The 20,495-nt window shown below is 33.5% G+C and overlaps 1 protein-coding gene across 3 annotated transcripts in view; it reads left to right on the forward strand.

Annotated features, from left to right (window-relative positions):
• The first annotated feature begins 7,406 nt into the window (after window positions 1–7,406).
• LOC6048394 overlaps window positions 7,407–20,495 on the forward strand; it is a 242,647-nt gene continuing 229,558 nt past the window's right edge. The window contains exons 1-2 of one of the 3 annotated variants that reach the window (XM_038249625.1): window positions 7,407–7,621; window positions 13,666–14,060. The gene's annotated coding sequence lies outside the window, so the exon portion shown is untranslated. Of the gene's footprint in view, window positions 7,622–13,300; window positions 13,418–13,665; window positions 14,061–20,495 lie in introns of those variants that run through there. The other 2 variants (XM_038249631.1, XM_038249638.1) reach the window with 2 other exon arrangements.

Here is a 20,495-nt window from a genome sequence, read left to right on the forward strand (position 1 = left end):
ACTGGAATAAATTTGGTCAAATTTCAATTGCATAGGTACATAAGTATAAATTTCTGACTTTCCTAGCCTCAAAACCAATATGTAATAAATTTCAGATTTTCTGACCTCAAACCAACATTGCCCATTACTTTTTATGTCATGATACTACATACTTGGGTTAAACAGGATTAAAAGGTTACCATTTAGTGATCATAGTGAAATAAAACAATAAGAGCATTCCAATCACAATAAAGATGCCTCAAAACAATAATGGCATCTGATAAATCTTTTTAAAAAATTGAAAAAAGTGGCAACGCAGTGCATGCGACTTACAAACAATTACCAAAAAATATAAGAGGTTTCGTATAAAGTAATCTGCATTGCAACAGATTATGACCAATAATAAAAATAATATTTTTTGTTGATTTTTTATATAACTCCGATTTCGACTCCAGGTGATCAAAAATTGTCGGCTTCAACTCCGACTCTTCGATTTCCGTGAAACTTTGCTCAAAGGGGTAATTTTGGTCCCAGATAATTTTCATTTTGAAATTAGGCCAAAAACTTCAAAATTTCAGTGAAAATCGAAGTCAAAGTTTTATATACCTTCAATCTTGTTCATTTTTTTGTCAGAGTCGAGGGCAGGCCCGTAGCCAGGGGGGAGCCCCCCCCCCGAAATTTTTTCCAATTTTTTTAAAATTGAACTACCTTAAAAAAATCTTAAATCAATGATTGTGTGTTCTCTTCCCAGAAATAATTTGTAAGATAGAGAATCAAGAATTGATTGATCAAACTAGGCGTCATCCATAAAGTACGTCACGCTCTAGGGGGGGAGGGGGGGTTGTCGCAAGCGTGACAAAGTGTGACAAGGGGGAGAGAGGGGGTCCGTGAGACCGTGACGTCACGCTAGACTATTTCCTGAATACTGAAAATTTAGTCAAAGAATATATCTATTTTTTTTTATAAAATTTACTTATAAATGAAACACGACACAAGGCTTTAACAAAATAAAAATAAAAATCTAAACACAACCTGTAAAAATTAAAAGTTTTCTCGATTGAACTCTGAATTTATAAATAATCCTATTTATAAATCATGAAATAATTATTCGAAAAATCACGAACAAGGCTTTAGTGTTTTTCACTCCGCGTCATTTTTGCCAAATTTTATTTTTTTTCCATTTGAATATATGCATTTTTTATAAGGATGTTTTTGTGTTAAAAGGGAATTTTGTTTCTAATTGTCGTTGCCGAAGTGAATTTCGTAGATAATTTAATAAATCGTTCAGAACTGCCAAGGATCAGGAACACGAAAAGTAAGTGGAAGGACTTAACCAAGCTGGAGGAGGCCGTTACCAGAGCAGAACTAATCGTGTATGCCATCGCTAAAAAATGAACATCAAATCTATCTACGGAGGATATGGCGGATGCTGTTTCAAGAGGCTGTGGTAGAGTACCGGCCTGTGTCCTGTCAAGATCCTGGGGTCAGATTATCGGGACACCACCACCACCTGGCTGTGTTTTTGAAGATTTGCTGTTTCTTGGTGAGAGCTTTCCATCATTATTTGATTTTTGATTATATTCCCCTATATTATAATATAATAAATTAAATAAACCTTCCTACCCCTTTCCCAATTTCCCACTTTCCCATTCCCCAATCCCGATTCCCTAACCCCAATTTTCCCATTTCCACTTCCCCCTAAAAATATTATAATTTGCCAATTTACACTAACACACCACACCTAACTGATTCGGAGCGTTTGGTACGGTATGTCCACGCATCCTTCCTTCCCTGATGATTCTGTAAAATGTGATCCGTTCACAGAATCTGTCTCTGCGGTTAATGCAACGCAGTAGGCCTGGCCGCTTTAATTTTTGCTATACATTATCGAGGCAACTCGGCTGTACTGCAATTATTAATATTGACAAGAAAGGACTTGAGGCGTAATCTAACCGCAAATTCTTCCAGGATGCTTTCTTCGGACTGGCTGCGCTTGTGTTCGATTAGATTAGATTAGATTTAGATTAGATTATAAATGAAACACGACACAAGGCTTTAACAAAATAAAAATAAAAATCTAAACACAACCTATAAAAATTAAAAGTTTTCTCGATTGAACTCTGAATTTATAAATAATCCTATTTATAAATCAATGTGGAGGAAGGGGGCAACAGAATGTGACGTACTTTTAGAAGGGGGTTGAAGCCAGCGTGACAAAGTGTGACATAGGGGGGAGGGGGGGTTAATTTTGGCCGATTTTAGCGTGACATACTTTATGGATGACGCCCTAAGTAATTTGCCTGTCCATTGCCGGGCTCAGTTTTTGTAGATTATGGATCCAAAATTCCGATCCTTCGAACTTCGGATAATCGAAACTTTGGATAATCGAGGCTTCGGCTAGTCGAATTTGGATTGTAAACAAATTTGAAATGTTTTTCCTGCTTTGATAATCATATACGACATGTTTGGGCTCGTTTAAAAATATTTAGAATTTTTGTAACATGTCTCGGAACCGCGGAAAGTTTTTTCTCACGAAAAAAGGATTTCGCCATCAGCTAGATATTTTGAAAACTAATGATGCAAAACAACTGTACTGATTTAAAGTGTGTTTTGAACACTTTAAAAATAATAAAACCATAGCTTGTAGTTTTGATTTGTAACCCTCTCAACTTTGGTCAGAGTTTAGTGACATAAACTTCAGAATAATATTCGCAACGGCTAATTGAAGATTTAACAATTTTACACTTTCAAATTTCTAAATTTTCATAATTTTTTATTTAAATTTTTTTGGTATAAGACAAAGAAATGCCAGAAATCAAAAATAAAAATAATAAAAACATAAAAAATTTAAGATAACAATTCAACAGAATAATATCAAAAAATCTATAAAAAAATCTAAAAAAAATTAATAAAATAATTGATACTTAAGAAATCCTAAACTAAAAAAAATATCATTTTAAAATTAAGTTATTCAAAATCCAATAAATTATGTTTTTTCAATCTTAATTTTTGGATGCTTTAAATATTTTTATGTTTGAATTCTAGTATTCCAAAATTAATTTATATTTACCAGAAAATTAAGTGATTTTTGTAATGGCTTTTCCCTTATTTCAGCATTTTAAGATTCAGCGTTTTGATAGTCAGCTTCATGAGGCAATTCTTCAATATTATTTAAGCGAATACATTATTTTCAAACGTTATTTTCAGTCGCATCCAAATAAACAAATCAAAATCTCATCAACACATATTGCTCCCGAAGAAATATCAAACGACGCTTTTTGTTTCTGTTCCTTTTCAGCTGCGTACCGCTTAAGAGAAGTCTTTTCGTAAACCTTTTCTTGACCGTTCCTTGAGATTTTTTTGTATGGAGTTTTAAGAGTCTCCGTACTACAGCACATTTTTTAAAATTTTCGTTTGAAAGTAAAATATAGTTCTTGTAGCAAAATTCAGACTAAGATTTGATTTACAGGAAAAATGTAATTGATTTAAGAATTCTTACATAAAGTATTCTTTACTTTTAAAACAAAAATTTAAGATAATAATTACACATAAAAATTTCAAAAAAATCAGAAATTCCAAAAATGAAAAAATCAAATACATTTAAAAAATATAAAATAATTACAACTAAAAAAATCCTTAAATTATAAAAAAAAACTTTTTTTATCATTTTTAAATAAAGATATTCAAAAAATAATTTTCAATCATTTCAATAAATTATGTTTTAATAATCTTATTTTTTGATGCTTCGAATATTGGTATGTTTGAATTCAAGTGCAGACTAAGATTAGACTTACAGGATAAAACTTATCAATTTATGAATTCTTACATAAAGTTTTCTTTATTTTTAATTTAGCAAGGTTTCGTAAATATAAAATTTCTAAACCATAAAATGTGCAGGATTTTGTTCCTAGATTCAAGATATTGCTTGAACAAACATCGATTTTAATAAATGGTTACAATCCTAAATTATTAAACATGTATATAGATTAAAATTTTATTAAAAAATTATCTTTAGGATTGAGATCTGATTAAATTTTTTTGTCATGTTTAAAAATTTTATTTTTGCTCAAATTCTGGACCAATTTTCAGAATACAATGAGTAATGAATTTGAAAATGGCGTTTAGTCGGAATATTAAAGTTAAACATGATTCGTTTTAATGTTTGATGCAATCGAGGAAAATTTTAACGGTTACATATGCATTTAAAAATGGTTACATATGCATTATTAACAACTCTTCCAGTGAATATTTTGGCGTTAAAAATTAATTTAATACATTTTATCTAAATTTTTAACACATTAAAATTAAACACAGGCACTGATTTTTTTTCTTCAAATATATATTTATTATAGGCCTACACAGAAAAAAATGTGAATTTATTCGACACGGAAAAAATGAATCACATGTAAACTCAGTTGATGTAAACTTGAGATGTAATTTTTTTTGTTGCCATGGAGACACTTCAGAAGCTGAAATTTCAACGATTATATTTTTTTGTATTTCATTAAAATTATTTATTTTTGAGAGCACCAGGAGCTTCGCAAAATATGAAATGGCTTCAATAGCTTAGAACAATTAAAATAAAACATTGTTTAAGTTTGTTTATAAAATTAAAAAAAAAAAACAAATATTCCAGTTATGAGTTTTATGTTGTGCTAGAAAAAATTAAAAATGTTAGATAAACCATCACAATTATCACACAGCTGAAAATGTAAATCCAGACGGTTTAAAATTTCTCTCAGTATAAAATACAGAAAACATAATACTTAGATAAATCGATATTTCTTTTAAAAAAAATTTATGCTTTCAAAAATTTGATTCAAGTTAAGTATATTTTAAATTTTGCGACGTTTATCACGAAATTGGATTACAATTAAACAATTCAAGAAAATGTTAAAAAAACACTTTCTCTACACCTTTAATACAAACTAGCTGTTAAAATAAAGAAAAAAATGACGAACGAGTTTCTTCAATAAATACATTGATAACTTAATATGAAAATCTTCGAAAACTTTTTTGCATACATTACATTAAAATTTTACAATTCATCTCAATAATTATACCACAAACCAAGTGATGGTATAAATGATTTGCTGATTTTTATACTCCTTGAATATTTGCACCCAAGCCCCCCCCCGAACAAAAATCCTGGCTACGGCCCTGGTCGAGGGAAATAAGCTTCAATAAATGTTTGCAACACTAATGTGTTTCTGTAACGTTGCAAGGTAATTTTATTGAGTGTAACAATGTTCTACGAAATTTTGGTATGAACATTAAGGGTTTGTTTGTACTTGTCACCAGTTTTTCGTACCTTATGAAAAAGTTTTTTTGAAAACGTTATTATTTAAACCATTTTTGACAAGTTTTTCAAAACTAACCCTTTTAAAACTTAATCGCAGGGCTGTGGAGTCGGAGTCGGAGCCGGAGTCGGTGGAGTCGGGTATTTTTGAGGACCTGGAGTCGGAGTCGTCAACACTCTAATGGCTGGAGTCGGAGTCGGAGTCGGCTAAATTGTATGAGCTAGAGTCGGAATCGGAGCCGTAAATTTCTGATAGACCCGGAGTCAGAGCTGGAGTCATAGTTATCAAAAAAATTGATATTATTTACAAACTGATTTATTGTTCAATATTTGTTATAATTCAGGTTCATTCTCATTTTTTATATTTTAAATTGATTTATTGAATTGCGTGCACTGCGTTGACATTTTTTTGTTTGATTTATTTTTTGGTTCAAGATATTTATCGGATACCATGATGTTTTCGAAGCATTTTTATTGTGATTGGAAAGCTCACTATCAGTATTTAACAAAAATAATTATGTTTTTAAAACATTATCAACTATTATATCAATCTTCTACTTGGAACGCAATATGCTCATTTTGAATGTAAATTAAAACAAATCAAAGTGTCGTGCTGAAAACATTTAAAGCTGACAACAAATATCGAAAATAAATTGCAACTAATTTTGAAATACAGTTAAACCGGTGCTCTTATGCCTCGCATATGCAACTTTGCATATACGAGTCTTTGAGTTTATTAGATATATCGATTACCCCAATGTTTACAATTTCTCTACAAAACTCTTAGAGTGTTGATCCTTAAATAATATCGTTGAACTAGTCTAATTTTTTTTAAATGCCCTCAATCGGGGGGATATAATTGATATGATTTAATTTATTTTTCAAATATTAGATTTTTCTCATGATTTGTATGTTAAAAGTGTGTACTGGGCTGGAAAACACAATGTCCATGTACGTCTTCTCAAATAAATTCAAAAAAGCTTTAAAAAATAGTTACTTTGAAAATTGTTTAATTCAAAACCAGGGTATCTTTCATAGTTACTGCACAGCAATTTCTCATTACTGAATTCAGTTAAATTTACTGAAATCTGCAATATTGAAATTTTCAGTAAATGAAAACTTGCTGAAAAAAAACAATTGAAACTTAGTGTAGCTAGCTTATTAACTTAAAAAAATGAATGTAAATTCAAAGTAGTTAAAAAAAGTTCCAATTTTTCAAACAACAAAATTCAAATTTACTCAGAAAATTGTTGGGCTGAAAATGCGTTTTTTTTTCATATTCAAAATACACCCAAACCCCGATGGTTTGACACTAACTGTTGTCAAACGAACGGGATCACTTTTTAGTTTGACACCCCTTTTACACGGAGTTCACACACACTACCAATCGTTTGTTTTGATAGAGTGCGTGAGCGCCATGTAAAAAGTGACAGTTCGTCACTTTTTAGTTTGACTTTGACCAACCAACGGGGTGCAAACTAAGAAGCGTCAAACGAAAAAGTGACCAACCATCCGGGGTTGAATGTACAGATTAGGTGTCGGAGTCGGAGTCGGAGCCGGAGTCAACAAATTTTGAAAAGCTGGAGTCGGAGTCGGCTTAACTCAGAAAGCCGGAGTCGGAGTCGCTTCAAATATGACCCGACTCCGCAGCCCTGCATGGTGTGCTTTTAAAAGTTTTTTTTTAGCTTTTCGCAAATTTTGCATAAGAATGATCCTTTGGACGCATGTTGTAGCTCGTGCACAGCTTGACTGTGAGAACAGACCGGCTTATCAAATTCCATCAATTCCGGCACCGTCTCCAAATGCCCTGGTTGAAACACCATGCTTCTCCATCCATTCATTCATCACATATGAGTCACTTTTGCGATTTTCTTCTCCCCTAGAACCCTATCCAAAATCCGAAGAAAAACAAACAACAATCTCTCTTTAATTCGCTCGCCGTTCCTCTCCTCTCCTCTCTCGACAGTCAAATGTGCACACATGAGCAGACTCACGTTTTGTGTTGGGTGGTGAAACCCCCCCCCCTCTTCGCTTTTCATAATATCGAACAAACAAACAGCCGTGGTGAGCTTTTCCTACTACTGAGAGAAGGAAAAACCCCTTTTCGGTTGCTCAATGCGTTTTCGTTCGTCGGGTCGATCGGTTCGCGAAGGACTTATCGTATCGTCGTCCTCATTGTTGTGGTTTCAGGAAAGAAGTTTTCCGCCTCTCTCTCTGGAGGAAAACACGGTGGGAAATCGTTACAGAGTTGCATTTCGTCAGCCAAAGGATTAATCGGAAGCGTTGCGACAACCAGCTGTGAATGCTTGTGCATGCGTGACAGTCGTGTTTCCTTTCGATCAGGTGAAAAATCAATTTTCCTTTGACTCGTGCAGAGAGACGCACACATAAACACACGCACACACACACGTACGCATGCGGAGCATGGTAGTGTGATTGGTGTGAGTGTGTGGTGGAGGTTTCAGTGTGTTGGAGGAAGAAACAGAGTAGAAGCTTAATCAAAACATAAGGTGGATATGCCCTTTCGGTCGGAGAGCAGAGCACAGCACGGTGGTGTTATGGGTGGCAGTTTGTGAATTTAAAATCAAATTAATTAATTTGACAATTTTTATGGTCTCCATTTTCATGAAGTTGATAAAATTACATAATCATAAAAAAGGAAAAAGTAAATGCACATTTTTCATTTATGAGAGATCATACGATAGAAGGTACCCAGAGTTTTTTTGTAAACAAACCTTTATCGTCCCTGCCAAATTTTGTTGAAAAAAAAAACAAGCCGTACCAAATTCTGGGAATCTTCTTATTTATTTTCCCAAACAAATTAAAAATCTATTACTAACCTTATAATCGAAATATTTTAAAGACCCTTTAAAATATAAACATCAATCAAAGGTGTAGTAATTGACGGTTCCCACGCGAAATCGACCAAAAAAATACGATTTTGAACCGGACCATTTCCGATCTTAATAAAACTTGCTGGATCGTTTGTTCTACTCAAATCAACAACTCCTGTGCACTAAGTTTAGTCATTCACAATGGTATTTGAATTGTAGGGACATTTTTAGTTTTAAATTATTTGTAATTACGTTTAAGTTGAATAAATTATATCTTTCGAAGGAGATGTTCAAAAAAATTGATCAAAAGTGTGTTTTAATGAAAATCGTGCGCTCTTTTCAATGATAATATTTTCAAATGCCTAAACTTTCATTTTCGATAAAAAAAAATCAGCAGAAAAACAAATTTTCTTTGAAAATCAGGCTGAATATACCCTTTGATTCAATTTTTGCCATTACCATTCGAAACAGCGAACAATTTCCTACTTTTCTTCCATAGACACCAAGTTGGAGCGAAAGCGTTTTCAAGTCATTTTCAAATAAAACCCTTAATTCGGGTTTTTTTTTTTGATTTTTTTGCGAAAACCCAAATTTCATGTTTTATGGCAAATTTTATAACAGTTTCCATTTTTAAACATGAAACAAAGTTCTGCTTGGGTTGTTTTTGAGTTTTTTCTTGACGTACCAGTTTTGAATACATATAAAAAGAACGAAATATTTACTTAAAATAACCAAAAATGATGCACTTAAAATAACATTTCCTGGACCACTTTTCCTATGGATTTTTTTTATTTCACTCGTCATTGGTGTTAATACCCGCAAAATAGTTTTTTTCCCCAAATTTTTTGGGTCATTAGGGTAGTTCCCGTCGCGTCAAGGTGGTTCAAATATGACAATTTTGAGTATTTTTTTTTAAATAATCATTGTCAAACACCGTTTCAACTGACCTCATACGTATTTTTCCTTGAAAGCTAAATAAGTCACTTTTCTTTTACAAACCGGATAACTATAGTTGGTTGAAACAATGTCAAGTATTGGTTTTGGAAACATGCGTTTTTTTTTGCAAAATTGCCATGATTACCATTTTATGGTCCACCCTGACGCGGCAGGCACCACTACAATGACCTAACAAAAAATATGTATAAAACTATTTTGGGTACAGAACCCCGAAATTTGAAGCCGATCCGAACACTTTAAAGTTTGGCTTAGTCGCTTAGCTGAATTTTGTAAGATGTTCAATAATTTGTATTCTGGATGTTATTTGCTACAAATCTACGCAAATAGTTTTGATAAACACGAATAAAGTTGTTGTTTCCAGATGAATTTGAAAAAAAATAGGGAAAAAACTATTTTACAGGTATGAACAACACTGACGAGTGAGATAAACATTTATGTGTGGCTCAGAAAATGTTATTTTAGGTGCACATTTTTTGGTTATCTTTAGTAATTATTTCGTTCCTCTTATAAAGAGTATAGAGAATCGTTTTCTCAAAATGTAATAAGGGCTTAGTGCCAAAATTGAAAGAATAAGGCAACCAACTCAAACCATCATAAAAAAATGTGTTCATTCGTCAATTGGAACAATAAATCTCCAACAAGTGTCATACAACGACATCTGACCACTCGTTAGTCACCAAGCTGACCGAGGCAATTAAGTCATTGGGTTTGTCTATCAAAGTTCTCTGGTTCGATTCCCGTAGTCAGCATTTTGTTTTCTTTTGTTTTGACGGATGAACTTTTTATGCAAATGAACCTCGAGGTAATAATTCTCACGCCCATCTCGAGCCGTGTTCTCTGTGTCCTTGAATGGTACCACTGTTCTCTCGACTCGAGGCCATTATTCTCTCGGACAAGCGTTGCCCAGTTTAGGGTGTATGTATTTAAAAAACCCAAAAACACCTAAGCAGAACTTAGTTTCATGTTTAAAAATGGAAACTGTTTTAAAATTTGCCCTATAACATGAAATTTGGGTTTTAGGAAAAAAATAAAAAAAAACCAAATTAAGGTTTTTATTTTAAAACGACGCGAAAACGCTTTCGCTCCAACTTGGTATCTATGGAAGAAAAGTAGGAAATTATCCGCTCTTTCGAAGGTAATGGCAAAAATTGAATAATAGGGTGTATTCAGCCTGATTTTCGAAGAAAATTTCATTTTTTGCTGTTTTTTGATCAAAATGAAAGTTTAGGCTTTTGAAAATATTTTCATTGAAAAGAGCGCACGATTTTCAATAAAACACACTTTCGATCCATTTTTTAACATCTCCTTCGAAAGATATGATTTATTCAACATAAACGTAATTACAAATAATTTAAAACTAAAAATGTCCCTAAAATTCAAATGCCATTGTGAATGACTAAACAGGAGTTGTTGATTTGAGTAGGACACACGATCCAGCAAGTTTTATTAAGATCGAGAATAGTCCGGATTTTGAGTTGTCGATTTCGCGTGGAAACCGTCAAAATTTTTTTTTTCTGGGACGATTCCCCACCGTGCACGAATCTTTAAAAGATTTCTGAGAAAAGCGTTTTTCCAAAAGCAAACCTTTAACCTTTCTTTTGTAAGAAAGGCAAAAATGAGTTAACTTTCAAAGTGTACTTTCAGAATAGTTTTGAAATAAGACAAGAAATGTAAATTAAAATGTTCATTGAAAATCATGTACAATTTTTTATGAACTATTTAAAGTACAGTTTAAATCTAATCTTCGATTGCAATAAATTTAGATAATTTAGACTTTTTTTTGCACAAAATATTTTCTTAACTTCATTGATATTTTTTTAAACATGTCGGTAGTAGCAAGTCAGGTCTTTTGGAGTATTTTGTTCATTTTATAATTTTGTTTGTTTTCTGTAAATTTGCACGTTTATTTTTGTTTCATTTTGAGCATCTATTTTGCAGTGCTATTTCTGAGAGGGTTACAATATTCTGCATTTTCTCGTGGGGCCATTCATAAACCACGTGGACACTTTGACTTCGCGGAAGTTATCAAATTTCATAAAATTCACACGATCCGCAATGTCGAAAAAAATCACTATTCCTAAAAAGCAAAAAGGATTATATTAATGTGCTGTATAATGATTTTCTCAAAGAAAAAGATTTTGAATAGGCAATCGAAATGCATTTTTGGATTCTTTGAAATATGTTTTCACTATGAGAAGAAAAAGATGGTTTGTAATTAGTTAATTTTAAGTGTTTTCGAAACACATTTCGAAGAAATCTTTTGATTCATAGACAATTTCAGTGCAACAAATTTCAAACAAAATCTGAAATCTTTTGTTTTGATTTCAGACAAAAATTAAATATAAATCGATTTTTTAATAAACAATGCCAAACTTTTTTTTTCAAAAAAAAGTGCTCAGTACATGTTTAAAAATAACAATCATGAGACAAACCTTACCATTTAAGAAATATTCCAAAAAAATACACTGATATCCTTTCAATGTCACCCTGGTTTTCGGTGATTTGGTGAAACGTCGATTAAAGCACACAACATTGAATATGAGGTTAGAAATGATGAAAATTACTTGCGAATTATCAACTATCTCCAGAAAGCTGTAAATATAATTTTCTCTGTATAACTTAGGCTACCTTTTCCTTCAAGTTTAGACGATTTATTAGCATACCTCATTCCAAGACTTTCAAATTGGTCCACTCTCTTTATAAAAAATACTCAATCCACCTTTAGGTGGTTGGTGCCTTCCTCACATTTAAAGGGTGCTATCCAAAATGCAAACAGTGCGTAAATAACACTTAAGTGCTTATAACTTTTGATAGGGTTTTCAGACTTTCAATGTTTTGGACGCGTTAGAAAGAAACGTTTCCATCAAAATATCTGAGATCCGGCCTCGAAAAGGTGCGTAAATAACACTTAAGTGCTTATAACTTTCGATAGGGTTGTCAGATCTTCAATGTTTTGGACGGATTGGAAAGCTCTTCTAAATACCTATCCAACCATAGGTCGCACGAGAGATCCGGACAACGTTTTCATCAACATATCTGAGATCCGGCCTCCAAAAAGCGTATGAATAACACTAAAGTGCTTATAACTTTTGATAGATTTGTCAGATGTTTAATGTCTTGAACGCGTTGGAAAGGTATGACCTTTCTGAAAATGTATAGTATGTCAGGTTTTCTTACAAAAATCACCCATTTTACAATTTTCCGGACTTTTGTTAAAATCGTTCTTTTAGCATAACTTTTGAAGTACTTAACTAAACTGCATAATTTTTAATAGTGACTTATGGGACCCCAAGACGGATCGAATGACGCCAAAACGGACAAAATCGGTTTAGCCAATGTCGAGATAATCGAGTGACAATTTTTTGATCAACATCCCACCACACACACAGACATTTGCTCATAATTTGATTCTGAGTCGATAGGTATACATGAAGGTGGGTCTAGGAGGTCTAATTGAGAAGTTCATTTTTCGAGTGATTTTATAGCCTTTCCTCAGTAACGTGAGGAAGGCAAAACATGGAGAGCCAGAAGACACTGTAGTCCAACAAACAATTGAAAAAATGCCTGCCTAGGTACAATATATAATTGTTAATCCATTTTTGAATTTTGTACTTACACAAAGATGTTAAGATATCTAGTTAAAAAATTTACAAAAATGTTCATCTTTGAGAATTATTTTAAAGTTAAATACTGCTGAAAATTCTGTTTTAATTAGTTAAACAAGTTTTATTCATTCGCCAAACATGGAATTTCACAAAACATCTCATTTCTCTTTACACTGTATCGTTGTTACTGGAACGTGTTAAACATAACGCCACCTTGAAAAAAATATCAAAAATTGACAAAAACTGTATCTGTGTGACCATTACACTATAATTTCACATAATTTGTTTCTTACTTCAGCTTGAATTCTTTCAAATCAAATCATTTCAAAATTTTCATTATGATTTTTTTTTAACTTTTATTTTACGTTTTACTTCGAACCCACCGTGTCTGCCCAGCTCAAATGTCAAAACAATTTCCCCTGAACCCTTTCGCACCACCAGAAATGCGCACGCGCCACGCGGTCGCGGAAAAACTCACCACTTGCGTTCGCTCTCCGCGACAGCGAAATTTTCCTCCAAGTCTTGAGAGAACGACAGCACGGAAAACCACACACACACACACAAAGCAGTTCAGTAGTTGTGCCGAACGGGAGTTTCCTCTTAAAACGGACCGTCCGTCCGGAAAGCACTCTCAGTTTCGCGTAAACTTCCGATCGGTCAGCAGCGTTTTCCACGCCTGGGCAGGAAGTCTCGCCCAAAAGCGTGCGTTTTTCTGCATTCTGAGGAAGAGCAAAGTTTTTAGTGTGGGTTACTTCCGGGAAGCGTGTTGTGTTGGCTCAAGTGCAAATATCAAAGGAAAATTCCGTCCTGGAAGTGCTTCGCCAGCAATCTTACTTGAAAAGTTGGGAACGAAAAACCAACAACTCTGATTTTGACAAAGGATTAGAATCGACTTTAAGCTTCAACCCTTCTATCGGTGTCTGTGGTTTTCCGCTCCAGAAAGGCGCCAGTGAATAAAGTGAGTTTTCGTTTGTTTTTTTTTACTTTCCAGCAAGAAGTGTGAAGGGGGAAAACAGCTAAATCTGCACTATTTGGCAGAGGCTACGATAGTGGTTGCACCAACACCAACTTGAAGAAGGATTTCCACAAGAAGAAAAAGAAAAACTCAAAGAAAAGCAAAAAAATAACAATTATTTCCCTGCGTGTCTGCTCGAAAAATACTCCGTCCTCGGTGAGTGTCCTCCGGAACTGAAACCGGCAAACCAACAAGTACTTGGCGAACAGCTGGTTCTGGGTGTTCTGCTGGTGGGAGAAAAGCACCAACTGTGTGTGAGTGTTTGTGTGGAAAGAGACCAACTTTGGTTGAAGTTCAAAGGAATGCAGTGTGTTTGTGGTTCAGTTTGTGACGCAAGGTAAACAGCGCCCGTGTATTAAGCTGTGATTAAGGTGAGTGTTACACTAGATGTCATCAAATATCCCTGTTGATGTTCGTTTTTGAAACACGTTTTGTTTGGCTGACCATTCTATGCATTGTCCCAAACTTTGGTTAAATTTGGTTGCTGCAGTCCCGAGTTACTAACTGGAATTGTTTACAGTAGTCGAGCTCGTACTTGTGTCAAACGCGTTCTGGCCTGAAATCCCTTTGGCCAGTTGTCGCACTTACGTCAATTTTCAGGCTGGACGACAAAATTGAATCTTCTTTCATATAGAATGTGACAAAAAAGGTCAAAAGGTGATACATTGTGGGCTGCACAATACGGCGTTCTTAACTCAATTTAGCCCAAAAAGCACGTACGACAAGTTATGAGCTGTGTTACTGAATATTCAAGATATAAAACAAGCGAAGTTTAGATATTTTTTGTGGAGCACAAGTTGCTCAAAATTGCTTTCGGGAATGACAACAATTCGTAATAACCAATTATGCGCAGTAGGCTATGGTGGTAATGGATTAGGATTGAGGCTATTACAATGTTTCTAGTATAAATATGACTGTTCCATTATTATCGATTACGCCTCGGTGATTGCTGAACACAAATAAAAGAGTTATTTTTAGCGGCTACTTTATGATGGTATTTTGCGTACTAACTCCACACTTGCTTCAACTAGTTCGTGACTTGAAATACTATGAAATTAATTTCAATGTTACAACGATGTAATATTAATCTTTAAAACCCAGCTCCTCCAACTCTGCAAATCTAAATGCAAGTTTGACAAAACATCATTTCCGCTTCAAACCAGCAGGATCCATTTCAAAAGTGCTGGGATTTGGCTCTTGGCTAAATATTTAGAACAGGGGTGCTCAACGTATTTGAGTGGCGGACCAAATTTGAAGCTCTCATAAGCTTGCGGGCCAAATGTGAAAAAAATGTTCACTCGAAAAAAATACTGCGTTATTGCAATCTATAAAACAAAAAAAATGCACATATCAGCTGAAGTTATTATTTTGAATTTGATGTATTTTCACACATTCATAATTTAAATATTATAAAGAACAATAAAAATTGTCGACAGTTTAGTTCAAAAAAAAAAAACCAACTAAAAGGAACAAATTTAATAAAATCAACAAAACTCAAAATTATTGCAATTTGCATGTGTCAACAAACATGGAAATCGAGTTAGACCGCTACAAATATTTTTGTAACAAGTTCATATACCATGGATTGGTCAAGGATAAAAGGATTTTCAACAATCGTTCATCCAATTTCAATAAAACTTTCATACATGTTGGTCTACCAAAATCAGATGTTTGTCAATAAGATTCCCAATCCTAATGTCATCAGTTCGAATTCCGATGGGGATGGTTTCTAAGCGCACCATAGCACTATGGGGTTTCAGGCGGCCATAAATCGAAAAACCGACATGCTCTAATTATTTTTTTGGTATTTTTTTCGAAAATAAACATTCTAACTAAGAAAAATCCGGAGTTTGAAAGTTGTAGGTTCAAAATTCACTGAATTGCAGACCTTCAAAGGCGAAAATGGTAAGAAAAAACATGTTTTTTGACAAAAAATGATTATTTTTCATAGTTGTACTGTGTAGCTGTTTATGTATTTTTTCCTGCATCATTATATATATTCAGAAAGGTAATTGATTCAACTTTTCAATAACATTTTACAAAACACACTTTTACAGGCTAAAAATAATAATAAAAATAAAAAGAGATGGATTTTTATTCAACATTTAGTTTTTTTCAACTTTGTTAATCGAGTACTTTTTTTGTGTGCATTTGTGCGATCTGAAAATTTTGCAGCTTAAAATTTGAACCATGTCCTAACTTGTCTCCAAATTTCAAAGTGCACTTATGTGCACTTTTTGAGTTATGCCATTTTGAACATTTTGATTCATGCAAGAAAATTAATGATTTCGCGTATACGCTTGGTTAAAATCACATTATTTACCTGCGGAGGCAGAAATGACGTACATGCTATGTATGTTTTGAAATTGTTTTGATATTCATGACTTTGTTGGTACTTAGGTACGTTTAATAAAATTAGAAATTCCTATTCTAAGTATTTTACAGAAACGATTTGTCGCATATTTATATCAGTTCGTTGTTGTGTTCTTTTGAAAGTATGGATAATAATACCGTAGTGTCCCTGTACGATATAACGAAGCCCTATTCTGAAAACGTGAGAACTGCTTTCGAGTATATTTGTAAGAATTAGAACATTGCAGAACCATCACTACGCATGTTGTTCTGTAGCTTCAAAACGAGGTATACAAAAGCCCATAGAAGAAGTTCACATGTTAAGTAATCTAACGACAATCGACATAGTGATTTTGATTTAGAAGAATTTATCGTGGAAAACGTGAAGTTTACAATTTTCCATTAAATAAACCGTCTAAAATTCTAAAACACCACAAAAATCAAATTTTAATTGGAGAGGGAGGGGGGGGGGGGGGGGGTCTTCAAAGAGAGGTGGATTTTAACTCAAGAAAAAGGGGAGGGAGATTGAACGTAAATCAGAAACTTTAACATAGCATAAACCGCCATTCCGTGCATCAAATAGACAGAGCAAGAATATTAAAATTCACCACTTTAATGCATGTGGCCTCAAATATATGAAAAAATCGAAAATTAAACTTTTTTTTTTTGAAAAATATCAAAATTCATTTGTTTTTATTATACTAAGTACAAACAACACAAAAAAGTCACAAAAAAGCAAAAAAAATATTTTTGGCCGCTCGCTTATATGGAAATACCCCATAGCGCATAGGTTTGGGGTCGTGCATAAACCACGTGGCCTTTTTTGAGAATTTTTGAGAACTAATCTACCTGAAAATTCAGGGATTGTTTGTCCATATAAAACTAGCATCTGGCCAAAATATGAGCACCCTAAGTCAAAGGAAAGTGGGGCTAATCGGGACAGAAAGTTTTATGGTTCAAAACGTCAAAAATCTTTAAAAGTCTGTAACTTAGGCAAACCATAACTAAATTTAAAAATTCAAAATGCATCTGAAAGGGCTTGAAAAATGCAACAAAATGTAGGGCTAAGCATCCCAATCGGTTAAATCGAAAGCGAGTTATAAGCATTTTAGTGAAAATATATCACAATTTTCAAACTCAAATAAAACAGTGTTCAATCCAGATATTACCTCGCTTCGACCTGAAGCTTGTAGGGGACATCTGTGAATACCATCTGAGACTGATAACGCTCTGGGTAAGCCAGTTTAACACATAAAATAGACACTTTTTCTTTTAGTGATTTTTTTCGTTGATTAGATCAACATTTCCGGAGATAATTTTATTTTATTCGTGTACCTGAACAATAGAACCATACATAAAAATCTTTATGTTAACCCTTTGCAAAATAAATAAAAATAAAATAAAAAATGTAGGATAGAAACTGTAATTTTGCGCGATGGTCCTGAAATTGTTTTTTTTTTTGAGTTTCTCTTCCCTAAAAATTCTTGCACGAGAGAGGCTAAATAAGAAACTTTGGGATTGTTTTTAGTATAACAAAAAATCATTCGATAGGACCAATAATCCCTCTAGTTTAAACCAAGGGGTAGTTTTGTAAACATATTTTTTTTCAGATATTCTTTTTTAAGTGTCTATACTTATAGTATATTTGCAATACTTATTTAGTTTATTGCCTTGTTACGAAAATCTGTTTGAAAATAGATGCATCGAAGATTACAACTACTTTCAATGCAAATTTTCAAACACAACTTGGCTTGGGCTACAAGATACCATTAACATAAAAAGTAAATTTTGTTTGCATTTTGGTACGCATTTTTTAAGTGTACATTGGCCTTTGGATACTGCCACTTTAACAGCCCTTAAACTTTTGTAGAAAGGAGTTGGATGAGTATTAAAAATGGATCATTCAATAACAGGTTCAAAGTATTGATATGAATCTGAAGAAATGTATAATTAAGTATTTAAATGGAAAATAGTGTGACTTTTAATAGAGATTTTTTTTAAAAGGCCACGTGGTTAGCCGGGTAAACCTCTTTTTACACCTAAGCTTCCCTGGGATTCGAACTGATGACCTTTGGATTGTAAGGAAAACTGCCTACCAGCGACTCCACTGAGACAGGACCCAGGGAGACGACTCCTACACCTGGGACTGAGCTAACGACCTAATCTTCTAGGTTAGACCGGGGCCAACATTTACTTCCCCATCCGACGGAAGGCGTGGTCAGACAAATCTAGTCTCGAAAAATGCCACCGGGACGGTCTGGGATCGAACCTTAGCCGACTGGGTGAGAGGCAACCACGCTTACCCCTACATCACGGTCCCACGGTCATACAAAATGGTACGTAAATATTCAAAAATCCCGCAGCTTTTAAGCAATTCAGTTTTTTTTTTCAATAGTGATTTTTGTAAAAAAATAAATCTCGAACTTAAAATGTTTTGGCCCCATTTATTATGTGAAACTTCGATTTTTTTACTGGGAGCTAGAGGGTGACGATTCTCGAGATTTTCAATTTCCCGGGAATCGAGAGTTGAATTAGGAAATTTCCCTGGAACTCCCGGGACCCGGGAGTGTTTTTAACTATGCCAATATTGCCAATAAAGAAAAGTTATAATTATGTTTATTTTCAATGAATTCAGTTACAATTTATTCATACTTATTCAATGAAACGTTAATTATGAGCGTCATTATTTTTGGGAACTATGATCAACCCTTAAAATTTTTCCCGAATCTGCTAATACAACTTGTTGTGGGAACTTGTTATTCGATTATATAGATGTTAAACATAGCTAATATATAATTTCCCAGTGTCGGGATTTTTTCAATGCAATAAAAAACGACTCAAAACAACAATTTTAAGTTTTTTTTCTTTTTTAATGTTTACTGTAATTATTTATTAAAGAAATAGTAATCAGGAATTTTCACATTTGGCGGACCTTTACTTTACAAAGATTGCCAGAGTTTTTTCTTCCAAAATATAATTTAATATTGAGGTTGAACCGAAACACAAAATGACTTATTGACATCAAAAAAGGAAATTACCATGGTACAGCGAAATTAAATTAATAAGAATAAAACAACTAGATTATAAGGATTGCTATTCTTTAAAGGGGAATATGGAAATTATACTTATCTTGAAATAACTTTTCCCTCTTACAAATAATAAATAAAAAAAATATTTCAAAAACATTAGGTTTTCTTCCTGGAGTCTTACTGCTAAGTATGCTTTAAGGTAAATTTTGGGGTCCACATTTTTTTAAGTTCTCTCAATTATAGTTATTGGAATTTGAAAAGTTGAAATTTACACTTTCTGAATAAGAAGATAAGAGAAGCATTGGTTCATTCGAACTTGAAAATCTTACATTGAACATCCAATGTTCTAAACAATTTCAAATGTTTTTCTGATTAGTTTATATAATTTTGCTTCGATTTATAAAATTTAAATTTTCCGGGAGTCTCGACCAAATTTCCCGGGAATCGAGAGGTCCAAAAATCGTCGATTTCCCGGGAATTCCCGCTCGTCACCCTTTACTGGGAGCTCCTTTTTCAAAATATAGCCATTCAAATTTAATTCTCATCTGAAAAATTCTAGTTTTTTTTTAGATAGGGCCATGAAAACATTTTTTTTCGAAAAGTTCAAAAGGGAATGTTAGTCTTGATAAAAAATTGAAATTATTGTTTTCGAAATTTGTCGGACAAAATTTAACTTTGAATGGCTATATTTTGAAAACGGCCCACTTTATCAAATCAAAATGAGAGCTTCACTTTCGATTGCAAATTTGATGAATGGCTTAAAAGATGCGAACTTTTGTTCTCTAAAACATATAAAAAAATGTAAAAAAAATATTAAAAAATTATTATCACCTTTTCTCTGAATAGTCCTTATCAATACCTACAACTTTGCCGAAGACTCAAAATCAATCAAAATATTCCTTGAAAAGTTACAGATTTTTTAATATTTACGTATTTTGTGAATATTTACGTACCAAAAGAAAATTTTACTAATTGATGATATTATCTTATTTTTTAAGTTTGATTATACGTAGTTTTCTTAGGAACTTCGATTATTTTATTTTGTGACTTTTCAATTCTTCACTGATTTCTACAAACCCAGCATTGTTAAAATTGAATTGCTCTAGCTTTTATCATAATCATAAACCATCACACCGACTAGCAAAACTCCCTCCCCTGAAAAGTTATCTTCCGGCCGTCGTCGTCTAATCGCCCAGTACCGGCCATCACCAGTTCACTGTTTCCACAAATGGAGATTGCTTTGAAAAGCCATCAACCTGGAGCTGGGGGCCTCGCACAATATGGCAACCGAGGCACATCCGCCGCAAATCTCGGGCCCATTTCATGAATAGATAAAGCTATAAAAACTATAATCAGCGATACTGGAACGATCTGTGGTGGTCCCCCCCCCCCCTTCACCCTACACATCTTTACCGACCTCCAGGA

The sequence above is a fragment of the Culex quinquefasciatus genome, chromosome 1 (genome assembly GCF_015732765.1).
Source record: "Culex quinquefasciatus strain JHB chromosome 1, VPISU_Cqui_1.0_pri_paternal, whole genome shotgun sequence".
NCBI classification, from domain to species: Eukaryota; Metazoa; Arthropoda; class Insecta; order Diptera; family Culicidae; genus Culex; species Culex quinquefasciatus.